The sequence below is a fragment of the Cetorhinus maximus genome, chromosome 22 (genome assembly GCF_964194155.1).
Source record: "Cetorhinus maximus chromosome 22, sCetMax3.hap1.1, whole genome shotgun sequence".
NCBI classification, from domain to species: domain Eukaryota; kingdom Metazoa; phylum Chordata; class Chondrichthyes; order Lamniformes; family Cetorhinidae; genus Cetorhinus; species Cetorhinus maximus.
Window position 1 is genome coordinate 53,245,269 of NC_135900.1, and position 16,928 is coordinate 53,262,196.

Consider the following 16,928-nt stretch of genomic DNA (forward strand, 5'->3'; position numbering starts at 1 on the left):
TACATGCAAAGTCTCACTTTGGTATACGATCTGCAGGTACGTCCAAAGGAGAGGCTTTCATGTTGGCCACGAGGGAAAAAAAGCTAGTGAGAGCCCAAATTTAAGCCATTGGCTTTGTCTTTCAATTGGAACCAAACATATTTAGTCACGATGGCTAGATACCTGAACTCATCTGCTATAGAGTTGATCTTCAGACAACTTTTCTTAGTGGAAACATTTAACTTTATTTACAAGACAGCAGCAGCAACTACACGTGTGCATCAAACTCCATTACTAAAGAAGAACTCCCTTGTAGAGGTTCACCATGCTGTTAACACATTGGTTTACACAGATCATGTGATCTTACAACACAAGATCACTCTTAAAACTACTGTCCTACATTTCCCAAAACTATAATTACTACATTCCTCCCCCTTTAACTTTTCTGTACATTTTATATTTACAAGGATATTTATCTCATGACATTACAATATTTACACAGGTCATGAAATTACAAGTTCAGTCTTTCAGGTGGTTTCCTGATCCGTGTGGAATGTCGCAGCTCCACGACTTCAGACTCTTTTGTTGGAAACACATTCTCTGGAATCTCATTAACATCAGGTACCTCATTAGTTCCGTGTCTTCAACTCTGACAGAGACATTGGGCATGTCTGTCCTTGGTTGAGCAACTTCAACAGGAACCAATGGTTCAGTAATTTTTACAGGTGGAGCATCATTTTGTTGGGGTATCTCTCTTTTTCTTAATGATCCACATCCAAATTGGGAAGTATTAGGCTTAGTCTTGTACAAACACAGCGCCTCATCAGCAATTCTACATCCTCTTTCTACGTGGCTCCTTTTTACCACAGAATTTAGCATTGGCCTTCTTTTTGACTTCACTGTTGGCCAGACTTCTCTCACATGAAATCTCAACTCGTCTTAGTTCAGTAGTTGAGCTACCCATGACTTCATTATCTACTCACATCTTGGAAAGTTCTTCGATTTTTGCTTTCAAAGCCTTTTTAGCTTCATTTAGCATATTCTTCAGCTCTTCTGTCTCCTTCTTATATCTGTTGGCTTCCTTCTGGAAATTTAAACATTGCTGTGTCTTCTCTGCCAACTGGTCCTTCAGTTTGTTTAGAGAGATGTTAAATTCTTCCTGTTCCTCTTCTTAACTTTTTAGAGGCACGAACTTTGACCGAGGGATCCTTGTAGAGTGTGAAGGTCTTTCAACATGTTTTCCTTTTTTTTGTGAAGTTCGCTCATTTCCCCTTGAACTCTGTCATTCAGCAGAGTCCCTTTGGGTTTCTTCTGCTGTTCTTCCACATTGTTGTTTAAGACAGTCTTCATTTCTTCAGGTTGCTGAATGTTTACACACTCCTTTTTCATCCTGTTGTGGTCCTTGGACTCTCCAGGCTCTTTCTGAAGCACCTTGCCTTATTCCTTTTTCAAGACAGGAACTCTTCCAGCTTCCTTTTGAAATCTCACTGGCCAATCAAGGTTAATTTCCCTCAACCAATCACACCCTAGAAGACTTGGCCCTTCACTTTCTACCATGCTCATTGGTAACTGTGTCAATTGGTGTCTATAATAAACAGTTACTCTGGTGATACCTTTTACTTGGATTTCTTCGCCTGGTGTACGTTTTCAACTCAGCAGATGTTTGTTCCAAATTTAATTGTTGATCACCTTTATTTAAATATCTGGAAGTGTGTTCTCCTATTACAGTGGTAGAAGCACACGCGTCTACTTCCATTTTTAATGGTTTACCATTCACTTGCACTATAATAAATATTGACTCTGTCTTCCCAACTTTCATGCTGAATAATGAATAATGATTGGTTGTTTCTGGTTCTTCTACACTATAGACTTCATTGGATCTTGTTTGTTGTTTGGAGTCCAGTTTAAATGTCACTTTGCACTGTCTCATTATGTGTCCACTTCTGTGACAAAAATAATATTCTACTTTTTAAAATTGCCAATCACTAGAAGACTGATTGTTTCCACGTCGCTGAAAGTTAGTTTTCGATTTAGTTGCTAAGCTGTTTCCTCTCATTTTTTGGTTAGCAGGGGCTGTTTCCCACTTTGTGGTGGAGTCCCGGCTTTTCACCCCACTTTTGGCTGACTGTTCCCACCCGACTAGGAGAACGGCGCCATTTTGCACCCCTTGAATTGCTTGTGAATCCCTTACAGAGTTTTCCATCACCAGCACTATTTCTAATGCTTTCTTAAAATCAAAATTCAGTTCAGCCAGCAATCTTCGCCGAATAATGTCTTGCTGCACGTCACATACTAAACTCTGAGCCTGTCATTCAGGGTTTCACTGAAATCACAATATTCCCTTAGTTGTTTTAATTTCACCATGTAGGCAGCAATTGTCTCCGCCGGGCTCTATTCCGTGAATTGAACCTGAACCTCTGCATTGTGATTGAGGGCTTGTGGGTTGAAAATGTCCCTTAACGAGTTCTCTAATTCACTGAAAGTCTTTAAATCTGGAGCACTGGGGGCCGTCAAGCTTCGAATTAAACTGTAGGTCTTGTTCCCACAAATACTCAGGAGAATCGCTCTCCTCTTTTCCTTCCGCGTAATTTTGTTTGCTTGAAAGAAGAATGCAAAATGCTCTATATATTGAGACCAATCATCTGTGGCTGGCTCAAAGGGATCAATTCTGGCAAACTGGGGCATTTCAGATGAGTATGTCCTCTTTTATTTTTAATGAGCTTAGATACTCACAATCGCTGGGTGAGGTACAGCATTGAATCTGATCCCATCCTTATCATCAGTTTGTTACAGAGTTGATTGTCAGACAACTTTTTTTAGTGGAAGCATTTAACTTTATTCACAAGACAACAGCAGCAACTACACGTGTGCATCAAACTCCATAACTAAAGAAGAACTCCCTTATAGAGGTTCCCCATGCCTCTAACACAATGGTTTACACAGATCATGTGATCTTACAACATAGGATTATCCTTAAAGCTACAGTCCTACATTTCCCAAAACTATAATTATTACATAATCTTAGTCAGTCTGATAATCACCACTCAAAACATGCAGCATCTGCTTCTTCATATCAAATTAATCAACATTCCCTCTTGTGAGGGCTTCAATGAGCTTCTACTGCAGGCATGAATGGCAAGCAGTTGTAGGTGTGATTTTACTGTCACTGCACCATAAAAACTGCACAAAGCAGGCTGCTGCCATAAAAAAAGTCATTGGAAATTGAGATTTAGTAGATATGATTAAGATGTAAACATATTTTTTCAAAATTATAAATTTAAGCATAGTTTGAAAGTAAAATTTTGATCAGATAAATCATTTTAAAATTATACTTAAAAAGTTTGATAAATCATGCTGAAATGTCATAGATTTTACTTTTTTAACAACGTTGATCAGACTTTTAAAAGGATTCATGTTCAAGAAAATTAACCCATTTTAACTTTTAAAATGGCGTGGGCATTCCTCACGAAATGAGATGAGGCCCCTTATGACTGGAAACATATTGTGTGAAAATTTCAAATGTGACTAGTGGTCAATTAGTGGCCAAATTCACACTGGTTCCATGCATGTCATTTCAAGTAATGAACCCTCAGGAGTAGCCCATCATAATTTTTGGATTTGCATGCTAATATGCTCATGAACTGCAGAAGTTGCGGGGCCTCTCCAACATCCAAGAGCAGCGGATGTGTTACTGGCAAAATCTGGCCAAATGTTGCAAGTTGGTCTATTTCACATTAGCAATAATCTTACGGCCAGTGGTGAATTATGGTAGTTATTTCTGAACTATGTGAAATAAGTTCTCACTGGTACCACTGATGCGACGAATTGTCGGAACTCTTTATGGTACTGTGAAAGTTGGATCCTTCTCTGGCTTCCTGGTAGAGGCAGAAACAGGTGATTAATTTAATGGCAGCTATCAAGTGTTAACATGAGTATTTTGGATTTCCAAATCTGGGAAGCCAGCCATGAGCAACAGCATTGTTAAATATAAAAACAAAAACAGAAATACCTGGAAAAACTCAGCAGGTCTGGCAGCATCGGTGGAGAAGAGCACAGTTGACGTTTCGATTCCTCATGACCCTTCAACAGAACTAAGTAAAAATAGGAAAGGGGTGAAATATAAGCTGGTTTAAGGGAGGGCGGGGCGGTGTGTGTTGGGACAAGAAGAGCTAGGTAAAGAGCCAATGATAGGTGGAGATAACCAAAAGATGTCACAGACAAAAGGACAAAGAGGTGTAAAGAGGTGTCTGTTACACCTCTTTGTCCTTTTGTCTGTGACATCTTTTGGTTATCTCCACCCATCACTGGCCCTTTACCTAGCTCTTCTTGTCCCAACACCGCCCCCCCCCACTCCCAACTTAAACCAGCTTATATTTCACCCCTTTTCTATTTTTACTTATTTCTGTTGAAGGGTCATGAGGACTTGAAACGTCAACTGTGCTCTTCTCCACCGATGCTGCCAGACCTGCTGAGTTTTTCCAGGTATTTCTGTTTCTGTTTTTGTTTTGGATTTCCAGCATCCGGAGTTCTTTGTTTTTATAGCATTGTTAAATATTCCTGCTGACTGAAAAAGTAGTCAGATAATGTGTTGCTGGCATTTTGAGCTGATACGCCATTTCTTTTTTTTATTTGTTCATGAGATTTGGACATTAATGGCAAGACCCACATTTATTGTCCACCTTAATTGCCCTTGAGAAACTGATGATGAGTTGCCTTTTTGAACTGTTGTAGTCCATGTGGTGTAGGTACACCAACAGTGCTGTTAGAAAGGGAATTCCAGGTTTTTGACCCAATGACAGTGAAGGAATGGCAATATTGTTCCAAGTCAGGATGGTGTGTGACTTGTAGAGGAACTTGCAGGCGGTGGAAGCGGGCTGCTTTGTTCTGGATGGTGCCAAGCTTCTTGAGTGTTGTTGGAGCTGGACTCATTCGGGCAAGTGGAGAGCATTCCATCACACTCCTGACTTATGCCTTGTAGATGGTGGACGAGCTTTGGGGAGTCAGGAGTTTAGTTAATCAATGCAGAATTCCCAGCCTATGACCTGCTCTTGTAGCTACAATATTTATGTGACTGGTCCAGTTAAGCCTCTGATCAATGGTAATCTCCAGAACGTTGAAGCTGGAGGGTTCAGTGATAACATTGCCATTGAATGTCAAGTGGAGATGGCTAGTTTTTCTCTTGCTGGAGATAAGACTATAAGACCATAAGACGTAGGAGCAGAAGTAGGCCATTCACCCCAATGAGTCTGCTCTGCCATTCAATGCAATCATGGTTGATCTGATAATCCTCAACTCCACTTTCCTGCCTTTTCCCCTGAACCTTGATTTCCGTGCTGATTAAAAAACTGACTATCTCAGCCTTGAATATACTTAACGACCCAGCCTCTACAGCCCTCTGCAGTAAAGAATTCCACAGATTCACTACCCTCTGAGAGAAGAAATTCCTCCTCATCTCTGTCTTAAATGGGTAACCCCTTACTCTGAAATTATGCATTCTGGTCCTAGACTCTCCCACAAGGGGAAACAACCTCTCAGCATCTATCCCAGATGGTCATTACCTGGCAGTTGTGCAGTATGAATGTTACTTGCCACTTATTGGCACAAGCCAGAATGTTGTCCAGGTCTTGCTGCATGTGGGCACAAACTGCCTCATTATCTGAGGAACTATGAATGAAACTGAACACTGTACAATCATCAGCGAGCATCCTCACTTCTGACCTTATGAAAGAAGATAATTGATGAAGTAGCTGGAGATCGTTGGGCCTAGGACACTATCCTGCAGAACTCCTGCAGTGATATCCTGGGCTCAGATGATTAGCCTTGACCAATCACAACTATCTTTCTTCATGCTTTGTATGATTCCAATCAGTGGAAAGCTTTCCTCTGATTTCCATTGACTTCAATATTACTAGGATTCCTAATTGCCACCCTTTGTCAAATGCTACCTTGATATCAAGGGCAGTCATCATCACCTCACTTCTGGAATTCAGCTCCTTTGACCATGTTTGGATCAAGACTGTAATGAGCGGTTCGGGGCAACACAAATTAAGCATCCGTGAGCAGGTTATTATTGAGTAAGTGTAGTATGATAGCATAGTCAATGATATATATCATCTTCTTACACAACACAAAAACAAAATTACCTGGAAAAACTCAGCAGGTCTGGCAGCATCGGTGGAGAAGAAATGAGTCGACGTTTCGAGTCCACATGATCCTTCATCAGAACTGAAGTATAGTTAGGAGAGGGGTGAAATATGAAATATCTTATTTCACCCCTCTCCTAACTATACTTCAGGTCTGTTGAAGGGTCATGTGGACTCGAAACGTCGACTCTTTTCTTCTCCACCGATGCTGCCAGACCTGCTGAGTTTTTCCAGGTAATTCTGTTTTTGTTTTGGATTTCCAGCATCCGCAGTAGTTTTTTGTTTATATCATCTTCTTGTTCATCCTTCAAGGCAGAGATGACCATGTTCATCATCTGGGGTGTTACAACCAGGATAGGAGGAGTGCACAGTTTGACTAGCCCCATTACTCCACAGGTCACACCAGTAGTTTAAAAGTTTGAGTCACTCACCAAAATGGCCTTTGTTTACCTTTGCCACTGTTACCCAGAATAAAAGAGACTTCAACCAGGTTTCTTTCAATAAACAACAAACTTATTAGTTTATTATAAAACCAGTCTTGTCAAATAGGAAGGCAAAGCTTATCAACATCCAGTATGAAATATAAAAGTATACCAATTTCTCTTTCAAGACACCCTAAGTCACATACACACTTTTTCTTATTCTTTCATGGGATGTGGGTGTTACTGGCTAGGCCAGCATTTGTTGCCCATCCATAATTGCCCTTGCTAGGTTCATTTAAGAGTCAACCACATTGCTGTGGGTCTGGTGTCACATGTAGGCCAGACCAGATAAAGGACATTAGTGAACCAGATGGGTTTTTAACAACAATCAATGATAGCTTCATGGTCATCATTACTGAGACTAGCTTTATATTTCTGATTTATTAATTAAATTCAAATGTCACCAGCTGCTGTGATGGGATTTGAACCCATGACCCCAGAGCATTATGGGTCCCTGGATTATTAGTCCAGCGACATTACCACTACATCACCATTTCCCACTGTCTCCACACACCAAAAAAAGTAATAAAATAAAATAGAAGAATTCTGCAAAAGATTAAAAGTCAAGGGTTGACGGGAAAAGGAAAGATGGCAGAGTCCTTCAAATGGTGTATGCATTATATGGTTGTTCTCTCAGCACTGATCTGCAAAATAATTGATGACTCTTGCACTGCTTTTCAGTCGGGTGCGAGGAACACATGCAGGTACTCTATTCCAGCATGTACGGCATCTTAGGAGCAGCTTGTATTCACTTTCAGCTGTGGACTGGCTCTGGACTGCAAAAAGGCTGCTGTCTTCCTTCGCAAGCAGTTGGTCCTTCTCCTCAAAGCAAAGCCAAAACCAACTTTTAACCACAGTTTTCCAGGCATGGTTTTTTTCCAGAGCCATAAACTACCATGTGACCCCTTTTGTACACAGTCCACCAGGGTCAAGAGGTTTACAGCTTCTTTAAAACTGCTTAATTACCTTTTCTTGTAAATGGCTGTCTCTTCCAAGAAAAGCAATCAGAGTTCTTGGATTAACCCTCAAGGAAAAGTGTCTTTTAAATCACAAACTCTTCCAGAATGTTCTTAGTCCTTGAAAATGAACCATTTTTTGAAATGAAAGTGTTCATTAAAGAGATGTTTAGTAGAGTTCCAGTAAGTACTTGCTATTGGTTGAGCATAGACATTAGTGGGAGGGAGGGGGGGTGGTGATGGGGGCTGGGCAGAGCAGGGTGTGGTAATTAGCCAGTGGATTTGTCCTACTTTTTGTGGCCAGGTCGTGCCTAGGCAATTTTTCACATTGTCAACTAGATGACAGTGATGTTGGTTAGGAGCACAGCTAGTTCTGGAACACAAGTCTTCAACACTACAGCCAGGATGTTGTTGGGGACCATAACTTTGCTGTATCCAGTGCAGTCAGCCATTTTTTGATGGCATCTTTGACAGTGGGGATCTCAGGAGGAAGCTAAGGGTCCTGAAGGACATATCTGCCAAACTGGATGAGCTTAAAAACGATACCAATTCTTACAATGATGAGGCTTATAAGATAAGCTATGGTTTAGGGCTGTGTATTTAATTGAAGGTAACATGAAAGTGGTCATCTGACCTTTCTGAAGTCTGCCTGACAGCAAGGCTGGGTGGTTTGATTGTTAGAGATTAAAGGGGGGCCCAGGCTGTTTTACTGGGAAGAAAGTGCAAGGTGTTTATACTTTGGACAATGACAGCCTGTGTGCTAACAGTGGATAGACTGAGAGTCTCCAAAGTGCCAGAAAAGTATTGAGACTGTTAGTTTGTGCTTTAAGCTGTCCATCTACTTCTAAGATAAAAAGAAAGTTGGGGTCTCAAGGATAGCTATTCAACATTTCTACCTGATACAAGGCCCTTATCATTCATATTGCCACGGAGGTGGGCTTTGAGATGGGCAGAGTCTAAGATATCCCTGAAAGCTCACAAACAAAGTTAGTCTGCCAGGATCCGGAAGAGGGAAGGCAGCTGTATGCAGCAAGATGCTGTGGTTCACCATGCAGGAATGCAGGTGGGAGCTTGCACTTGGATTAAGAAGACCAAATTCATGATGAGTTAAGTACAGCTTGCCCTAGAGGAAGAATTTATGGACAAAAACGTCACTGTGGAAGACAATTCTGAGATTAAAAGTTCCCAAGCTGAGAAAGGAAACGAACAGAAGTAAACCCTCAGGAGCTAAGGATCACCTTGGATTGGTTCCAGGAGAACTGAATGTCTACTTAAAGGATAAAGTACATCCATGAGGTGTGTTTTCAGTTATGCCAAAAGAATGTTCTGTTTTGTGGTTTAATGTATAAGTTGCCTACAAAGGTAGTGTTTGGTCAATAGTGCTTTTAATTTTAGATAGTAAAAATCTTAAAACGTGAAATCTTGTCGTATCATCTTTTCAGTAATAGACTGGATGTTCAAATTTCTTTTTAAAAGTTATGGGTCTCTATGGAGATCATAACACAATTCAACAAACATATTAGAATCCTTGGAGGTAAATAACAGCCTAAGATTAAATGCAGAAAAACAACAAAAATGAAATATCTGAAGAACTATTGTAAAACTCTAAATAGTAAATGTGTCAATATTCTGCTTCAAAAGTAATTAATCGGCTGCTTTGGAATGTCCATGGATCATGAAAGAAGCTATGTAAAGGCAGATCTTTCAAACCTTTCCCTTAGTAAATCCCTGCAAATAACTAAAGGCTTTTACTTGAAGACTCAACTTGTGTGTACCAACTGCCTCGCAAAGATACTGCAGCCTGTTTGGAAAAGGTTCACCCTTGGGAAAACAGTGACCAAGGTTCACTTTGCTCTGTAGAAAAAGAAATTTCCTGCAAAAACAGCAGTTTTCAGTAAACAAAATTATTGTACAAGTATGCCTGTATTCATAAATTTCCTCCAAATATTTGTGATCCAATAGTGTTGCTTTCTTACAGAACTGCTTTCTGATAAAAGGTCACTGACCTGAAACATTAACTCTGTATTGCTCTCCACAGACGCTGCCTGTTTTTCCCAGCATTTCCGGTCAGATTTCCAGCATCCACAGTATTTTGCTTCGGCTTTTAACCCCTCAGTTTACTTTTGTACTTGTGTATATAGCTTTCTTAGGTATTCCTTCTATTATTTTTAAGTCTCAATAGTGCATTTTTAAAATATATATTTCTGTTTAACAACTTGTGTGAGTGTTTTTAAATTACTAACTCCTTAACAGCATAGACGAAGATGGGACCTCAGATTTTTAATTCAATCAATATTTTCATCGTACATTTAAAAATGGAGGTAAGCAATGAGCAGTAAATTGGAGGTGAAAGGAAACAAGTAGTGAAGTCATCTGCTTAAATTAGCCTCAGACCTAGATCTAATACCAATACTAAGCATGGATAATGGTAGATTTCAGGTAGAAGGTAGGAGAGCATATGACGGGAGAGCAGGATTTTATGTGACAAGGGTGGATTGAATAGGGCCTGTAAATTAGGAAACATAGAAGCCGCAGACAGCAGAGTCAGGATAGGACCATGAGGAAGTGACAAAGTGTAGGGCTACGGAAGTCATCTTAATAGTTTTTGGGAGATGTTGCATGGTTTAGTTATGCAAACCTGGAAGTGCAATTGTGTTCTTTCGTGTGTTGTAATGGAGGCTAGGTAACATAGTGGGTTAGGGCCATTGGAGTGTGTTGGGCTCAGTACGCTGATCTTCAACTGGGAGGACTGAACTATGAAATATTTGTTGAGGGTGTACTCACATTTGGAAATGATTATGAAACGCAGTAGTGTGCATTGTGCCATGTGTGGAGGATGACAAAGAATTCCTGGAGTGGTTGGAAAATGATATTGGTAAGTTTGATTTTTTTCCTAACTTATGTATTTATTACGATAAACATGTTTGTGTGACAAATAGTGGAGAATTGTAATGCTGTGTACCTTGGAGAATTCTTGGCTGCGACGTGTTGAGTAAAATAGTTATTTTAGTGCAGTGTGATTGGTGAGAGAGTTTTGTAATACAAAACAGAAGATGCTCTCAACAGGTCAGGCAGCATCTATGAAGAGAGAAAAAGAGTTAATGTTTCAGGTTGCAGACATTTCATGGATTTTATTTCAAATTTCCAGCATCTGCAATAGTTTGCTTTTGTATTATTGTTTATTCACTGTCACTTCTCTTCCAAGAATGCCCACCTGGAGGTTCCGTTCTCCTCTCCAATGGGATTTCTGTTCATCCCTTTTATCTTGTTCACCTTCATTGCTTTCTATTTCTCTTCCTGTGTTTTTACTTCAGATTTCCAGCATCTGCAGTATTTTGCTTTTGTTTTATGTTTGGTGAATAAATGTTATGAAAATAGCAATTTACCAAATGGAAAGGAGGAAAACACTTCACCACTGGTTGACAGTCATGATGCAGTTAACAAATGGGCTATATATAGCAAATACAATAAATTTTATTCCAAAAATACATATGGGCCCACTCCTGCTTGGCGGAAGCGGGCAGGAGCAGTTGCAGAGCCGATCGCCACCCATCTGGCAAAGGATTACAAATATACCTTTAAACTTTGCCATCCCATGCCAATCACACTGTGTTTCCCCTCCATGCAAAATTAACATGGACACTATGCACTGTTATTCCAGGGGATCTCCAATCCTTTTGTCAAACTGTGCACACATTGCCCCCATGATAGACAGGAGCTTTATAGCAGTAAACTCTCCCTTACTCCACTTCCATCTTGACAACACAGGTGGACTAGGTTAACCTCAGCTTCACAGGATTGAAGCCTGCCCATGTACCCCAAAACTCATTTGTGTACTGATTGATAAAATCCTTGGGAGACAATGAAATCGGTTCAGTATTTAGGCAACGTACACAGAATGATAAGCATTTTATGCATTAGCTTGGCTGAGTGGGTAGCAATTCCATCTCTAGGTCCGAGGATGAACCTCGAGTTTATAATCTAAAATGGCACTCATGTCCACTATTGAGGGACTACTGAGTTGTCAGACATTCTATTACCTCAGATGCTAAACCAATATTAAATTTGTCTGTTGCAGTAGTTCAAGTGGAAGGCAAAGATTCATGGCACTAATTAAAAATTATTACGAGTTTTCCAGTTCCTTGATCAGTATTTCTCCCTCAGCTGAAAGCAGATCAACTGCCTGTTATTGCTGTTTGTGGGACCTTGCTATGTAAAGTGGCTGTTGTTTTTCTTACAAAGAATGACCTTGAAATCTTATGTATGTTCTGAGCGAGAAGATGCTACATAAATACAAGTCTTTTTTGAGCAGCACAGTCCATGTGGCGTCTAAATAAAATTTCTTAAATTGTTGTAAATAGAACATAACTGACAGAGGTCAGCCACATGAAATTAAACTCGCATGTATTAAATTAAACACAGATGTCTCATGTAATTATTAATTTAAAAAATCCAATGTGACCATTATTATACCAGGCTCTCTTCCACACAAAAGCACACTAGATATAGTTCACTACAGAGATTCCTTATGTCCACATGGTATTCCTTCAGTCTCAGATGTATATTCTTTGCTTGAATCCTTAACCAGTACAAGTGAAATTTAAAATGCATAACTCACAAAGCACCTCCTGAATAAAGCAACAAAGATGCACAAAAAAGAAACAAGGTGACAAGAAACAAACTGTCTCCACTATATTTATTGGAAACAATTACACATTACACTGCTGCATGTTGCTTTTTAAGAAATAATTTAAAAAGATATATTGCCTTCTTTCATCTCTGAAGCTTTTCAGTAGCCTTTTCACCATCCCAAGGGCAGGAACAGGCAGCCTGGACATTAAAACCACGCCCAGATGCTGTTGTCAGTCCACATTCACTCACACAAAGGAGACAGCTTTCGCTCCAGATTCATGTTTCCAAATCAATCCAAGGCCTCATAGCTGGTTTCCCTTTTCAACCTTTGGTAGGACTAATTTCAAACTAGGTCACACACAAAAAAAGCCAATTTCAAAGCTGGGAACTTTAGATTGTCTGATTTACGATATAAATACACAGTAATACAGGGATTTGTTTCTCTTATTACAAACAAATAATTCAGTTACAAGTTTTGTAATACAGGTCAAATCCGAGGGGAAGAAATCCATCCGTAGCGTACAGATCAGAATTAACACACAAAGTTCAAAGGAACAATGTATACCACTAATACCATTCCTAAAATCTACTTGTCAACCAAATAGTTACTATACGTTTCAAATTACAGATTCCAGCTTTGGAGAGGAACATTTTATGAAGCTGAATGTGAAGGTTGTGGAAGAATAAGAATCCCTTAGAAATCAGTCCATTCAGGGAGGTACAGTACATACCTATTGTACATCAACCAATCTGCACCCTATGTGCATTATACAATCTTACCAATGGAAAAAATATTTCTTAGGATATTTAAACAAATAACTACTTTTCAAGTATCAAGCACATGCAAATTTAAACCAATGAATTTATATGACTTTATTTGCATTGCAAAAAAGGCACAAAATAGGCATTGAACAAATAATGTTTTAAAAAAAATCAATTGTTCTAATTATAGTTCCATCTCCAGGAGCTTCTCTGCTGGAATAGAGAAAGAGGGCAATTAAATTCTGCAATGGAATTAGGAACAGATTTAAGTCCCACATGAGGTGAAATTTTGCCTATGAAAATGTAGGAAAGCAAAGTTTCTAATCTTGTAATTTGGGACAGAGTTAAAGTCCTATTAAAATAGGAGTCAAAGTCAAGGGATGGCTTTATCACTTGAGTGGCTTCAATCAGCTCAAATTACATTCCAGCATAGAAATCACTGAAGACTGCATAGTAGCCATTAGAAGATAGATTGCTTACAGTTTGACTTTCAGGTGCCAATGGTACTTTTACATGTGGAGATGTATCAGGAATTAATCCCCACAGACCTGAGATTCACAGCACATAATAAGGTGTAATCTATTTACCAATTGACCTCTGATTTTGTGTTAAAGTGTACATCACAACATGATTTTACATCCAATAACCGCAAATGTTACTGCAGATTGTTACTTACTATTGTTTAGTATAACAATGCCCCACAGTAGTCATTAAAAAACTCCAAATCTTACAGAACAATGCCAAAAATCCTGCCTATCCATTAAGTTCTTCAGTAGTCTCCTTTTTTGAACTGTTGTCAGAGGTTGATGTCTGGAGTTAACCTAAACACCTGAGAGTTACGAGATTCTAGCAGTCGTGGCTGCCTTTTCCCTCTTGGGTGGAATCTCATTTCTGCACCCAGAGGGAACAGAGTGGATGTTGTCCATTAAGTGCAGACCCCTTTATTTCTAACCTACCTGTGTTGCTGTGCATGTGTTATTCTCACAGCTAACTTTGCTATGAGCATTTGTCCTCATACTCAATTGATCCAGTTCTAACATTGTATTAAATACAACATTTAATAGGAGTCACTCTTTGGGTAGTTTATTTCCTGTTTACTGCCCAACAAAATGTAAAAGTTTTTAATAAGGGGGAACATTTTTAAATCTCTCATTTCGGCTCTTAGAAGACACTCATGGTTTTATACCAAAGGCCAATATGGAAAACATGCAGTTGGTGTGCTCATGTAGTTGCCTATGTCCTTCATCCAGTGAATAGGGGCAAAAAGGTATAGGTCAGGAGAGTGAATACACAGACCTTGAGCTCTTCAAAGTGACTGCCACTGTGAAAACCTTAATGTCTTCATATTGACAATGACAACAATTTAAAAATAGAGAATGGCTTCCCTTGATCTTATGAGAATTAAAAACTATGGGATTCTACAGCTCTAAAAATATTTATATAATTTATACTATAAAGTATAGCAGTATATTTTTGGTAGAATAGAGTTATAGTTCCAGAAAGAGAAGGTTGTGGTGAGTAAGCCCAGCTATGTCACACTGATTTATGAAAAAAAGATGAACTGTACGGGAATAATTATCAATTCAAGTCCTAAATAAAACTGTACTCCAAGAATCAAACAAGTTAAAATCATTATTGATGAGATTGCAATGTTTTGTTTTCATGTTTATAGAACTTCTCACACCTTAAACATTTAAAAGTGAAACTGTTGGTAGTGCAATGAAAAAGTTCAAATTGGAAGCTCACATGTTTAAGTAGTGCTAAAAAATAACATACATTACAAACTCAAACATATACATTTTCCAATCATGGTAATATGCTCCACATTCAATGAATTGTCAACAAATCAAACCGTAGGATAAAACTGCTTTAAATCACCAGTCTTAATGTGTGGCATCTTAAGCCGTTGGTATTTGTGGTGCTATTTTCATAAGGCAGCAATGCATACATTATACAACCCACTGGTTGTGTGTTATACACTGTGATTTTTCTGACCTGGACTCGACAGGTAATCCTAAGACAACAGCAAGCAAAGACACAGATAAAGAAAACCATAGCATTAATTTCTTTCCTTTATATTGGAGAAAAAAACTTGTTTACAAGAACTTGCCACTGAAAGTGAACAGAGAGTTTGTTTTTAATCCAACAACGAGAAACATTTGGAGAAGGCTTGGGATTTTGTGTGCTTGTTGGTACAAGAGCAAAACCCTGCAAGGCAAAAGCTAAAATAACAGACACAACATAATGCCTTGAATCAATACTGCATGGGATTTCCCATTAAACAACACGTTTAAAACATTATGCTTGTGGTGAAAACGCTGAGATAATATTTCTAGAGCAGCTGAATTTCTTTGTTCTAGAACATGATCAACTTGTCCAGTGGAGAATTGGGAAAGGCGTTCGTCTTATGTATATGACCTTGCCAACTCTGAGAACTCAGATTACTCCAACTAAATCAATGGTCTTTTTTTTGACAGGCTACAATGTCAACAGCGTTGATATTTTAAACTCAAGCTGTTCTACTAGATAAGGAACAGGGGAGAGGAGAAAACAAGATAAAGGTACACAGTTGTTTTTAATCCACTCTCAGTAAGTATCCACTTTCAATAAGAGCTCTTGGGCTAGCTGCTCACATTAAGTATGGGATAGCAAATGACAGGGATGTAACACCAACTGAAGATTCTAAGTTAGCATTGGACCAGAAAATAAGCAAAACCCTTATTCATTAAATCCCAAGATCCAAAAAAATTCCTGAAACTAAACCTTACTAGGAAATAACTAGGAACAATATATGAATAGCCATTGCTATCTCTAGGATTCTGAAGTCATTTGCCCCTCAGGTTTCAATATTCAATATTACATAAGTATAGTACTGTTGGATTCAGAGTCAAAGTGAAAAGAATACTGGTGCAGTAATGATGTTTTGCCTTTAAATGCCTTTCATGTGCTTTTTACTTACTATGTAGAAATACATTTTCCTCTGTGACTGTATTACCAGATAGGAATATGTATCCTAAAGATTTTTCCTAACGTGCTGGTGACATCAAGTGACAGAACATTAATATTGCACTTTTTTTTTTATATTGACAGCTTGGCTTATTTAACCCAATTTGATCCTTTGTGGTGTCCAGCTGCTATGCCACATTATGTATTCCAGCTGGAAATCCTGGAAAACATATATCACAATGTATTTTAATGGAACTTAAATATAAAAATATTTGTGGTGCAACTTAACAAAAATAGACTTTTCAAACAGTTTTAACTTCAATTGTATCCAGTTTTGCTCTTTACACATACGATAACATAATTTATTCAATATGAGCGCTTTGGTCAAACAGCCCAGCCCAATTGAGGATATCCTCACAGTAATGTTTTAACTTCGACCAAAGTTAATAACAACAGAGATTTTTCATCAATGTTTACACCCATGGAGTAGAAAGAAACAGGACAGTAGCTCAAATGGTATTTAAGATTGTGATTAACTGGGGTAGTAGCAAACTTCAGCTGGAAAGCAAGGCAAACAGAACTATAGTGACAACTTTAACATCAGTTTCAATTCCCATTTTACTGTCTAATACAAATAACTGTACTCAAGTCAGCAGAAAATACATTTTTTTTTAAAAAGGCAAACATTCAAAAACTGAAGGCTACAGAGCATGCATTATTTTCAAAACTGGTACTGTGAAGAATATAGAGATTTTCTCTTGTCAGAACAATAGAACAGTCAGCAATTAATTACCCACTCTGTCCAGCTGAAGGAGTTGCTAAGCAGGTCTCACTTTAACTGTTAGAGCTTGCATAAAACTTAGTGAAACCATTTCAGTCAAAGTTTAATTAAAAGCAAATGTGCTGGAACTGAGGTTTACTTTAAAATCATAGCTATGTCAGGGTGACAACACTGAATCTTTGTGGCTGAGGGCAGTGGATAATATTGGAGAGCAAATAGGAGCTTGACATTCTAACTGGACACCACA

The 16,928-nt window shown here is 38.7% G+C and overlaps 1 protein-coding gene across 1 annotated transcript in view; it reads right to left on the reverse strand.

Annotated features, from left to right (window-relative positions):
- LOC144696699 (FYVE, RhoGEF and PH domain-containing protein 4-like) overlaps window positions 1-16,928 on the reverse strand; it is a 428,322-nt gene that overhangs the window by 359,633 nt on the left and 51,761 nt on the right. The window lies entirely within an intron of this gene.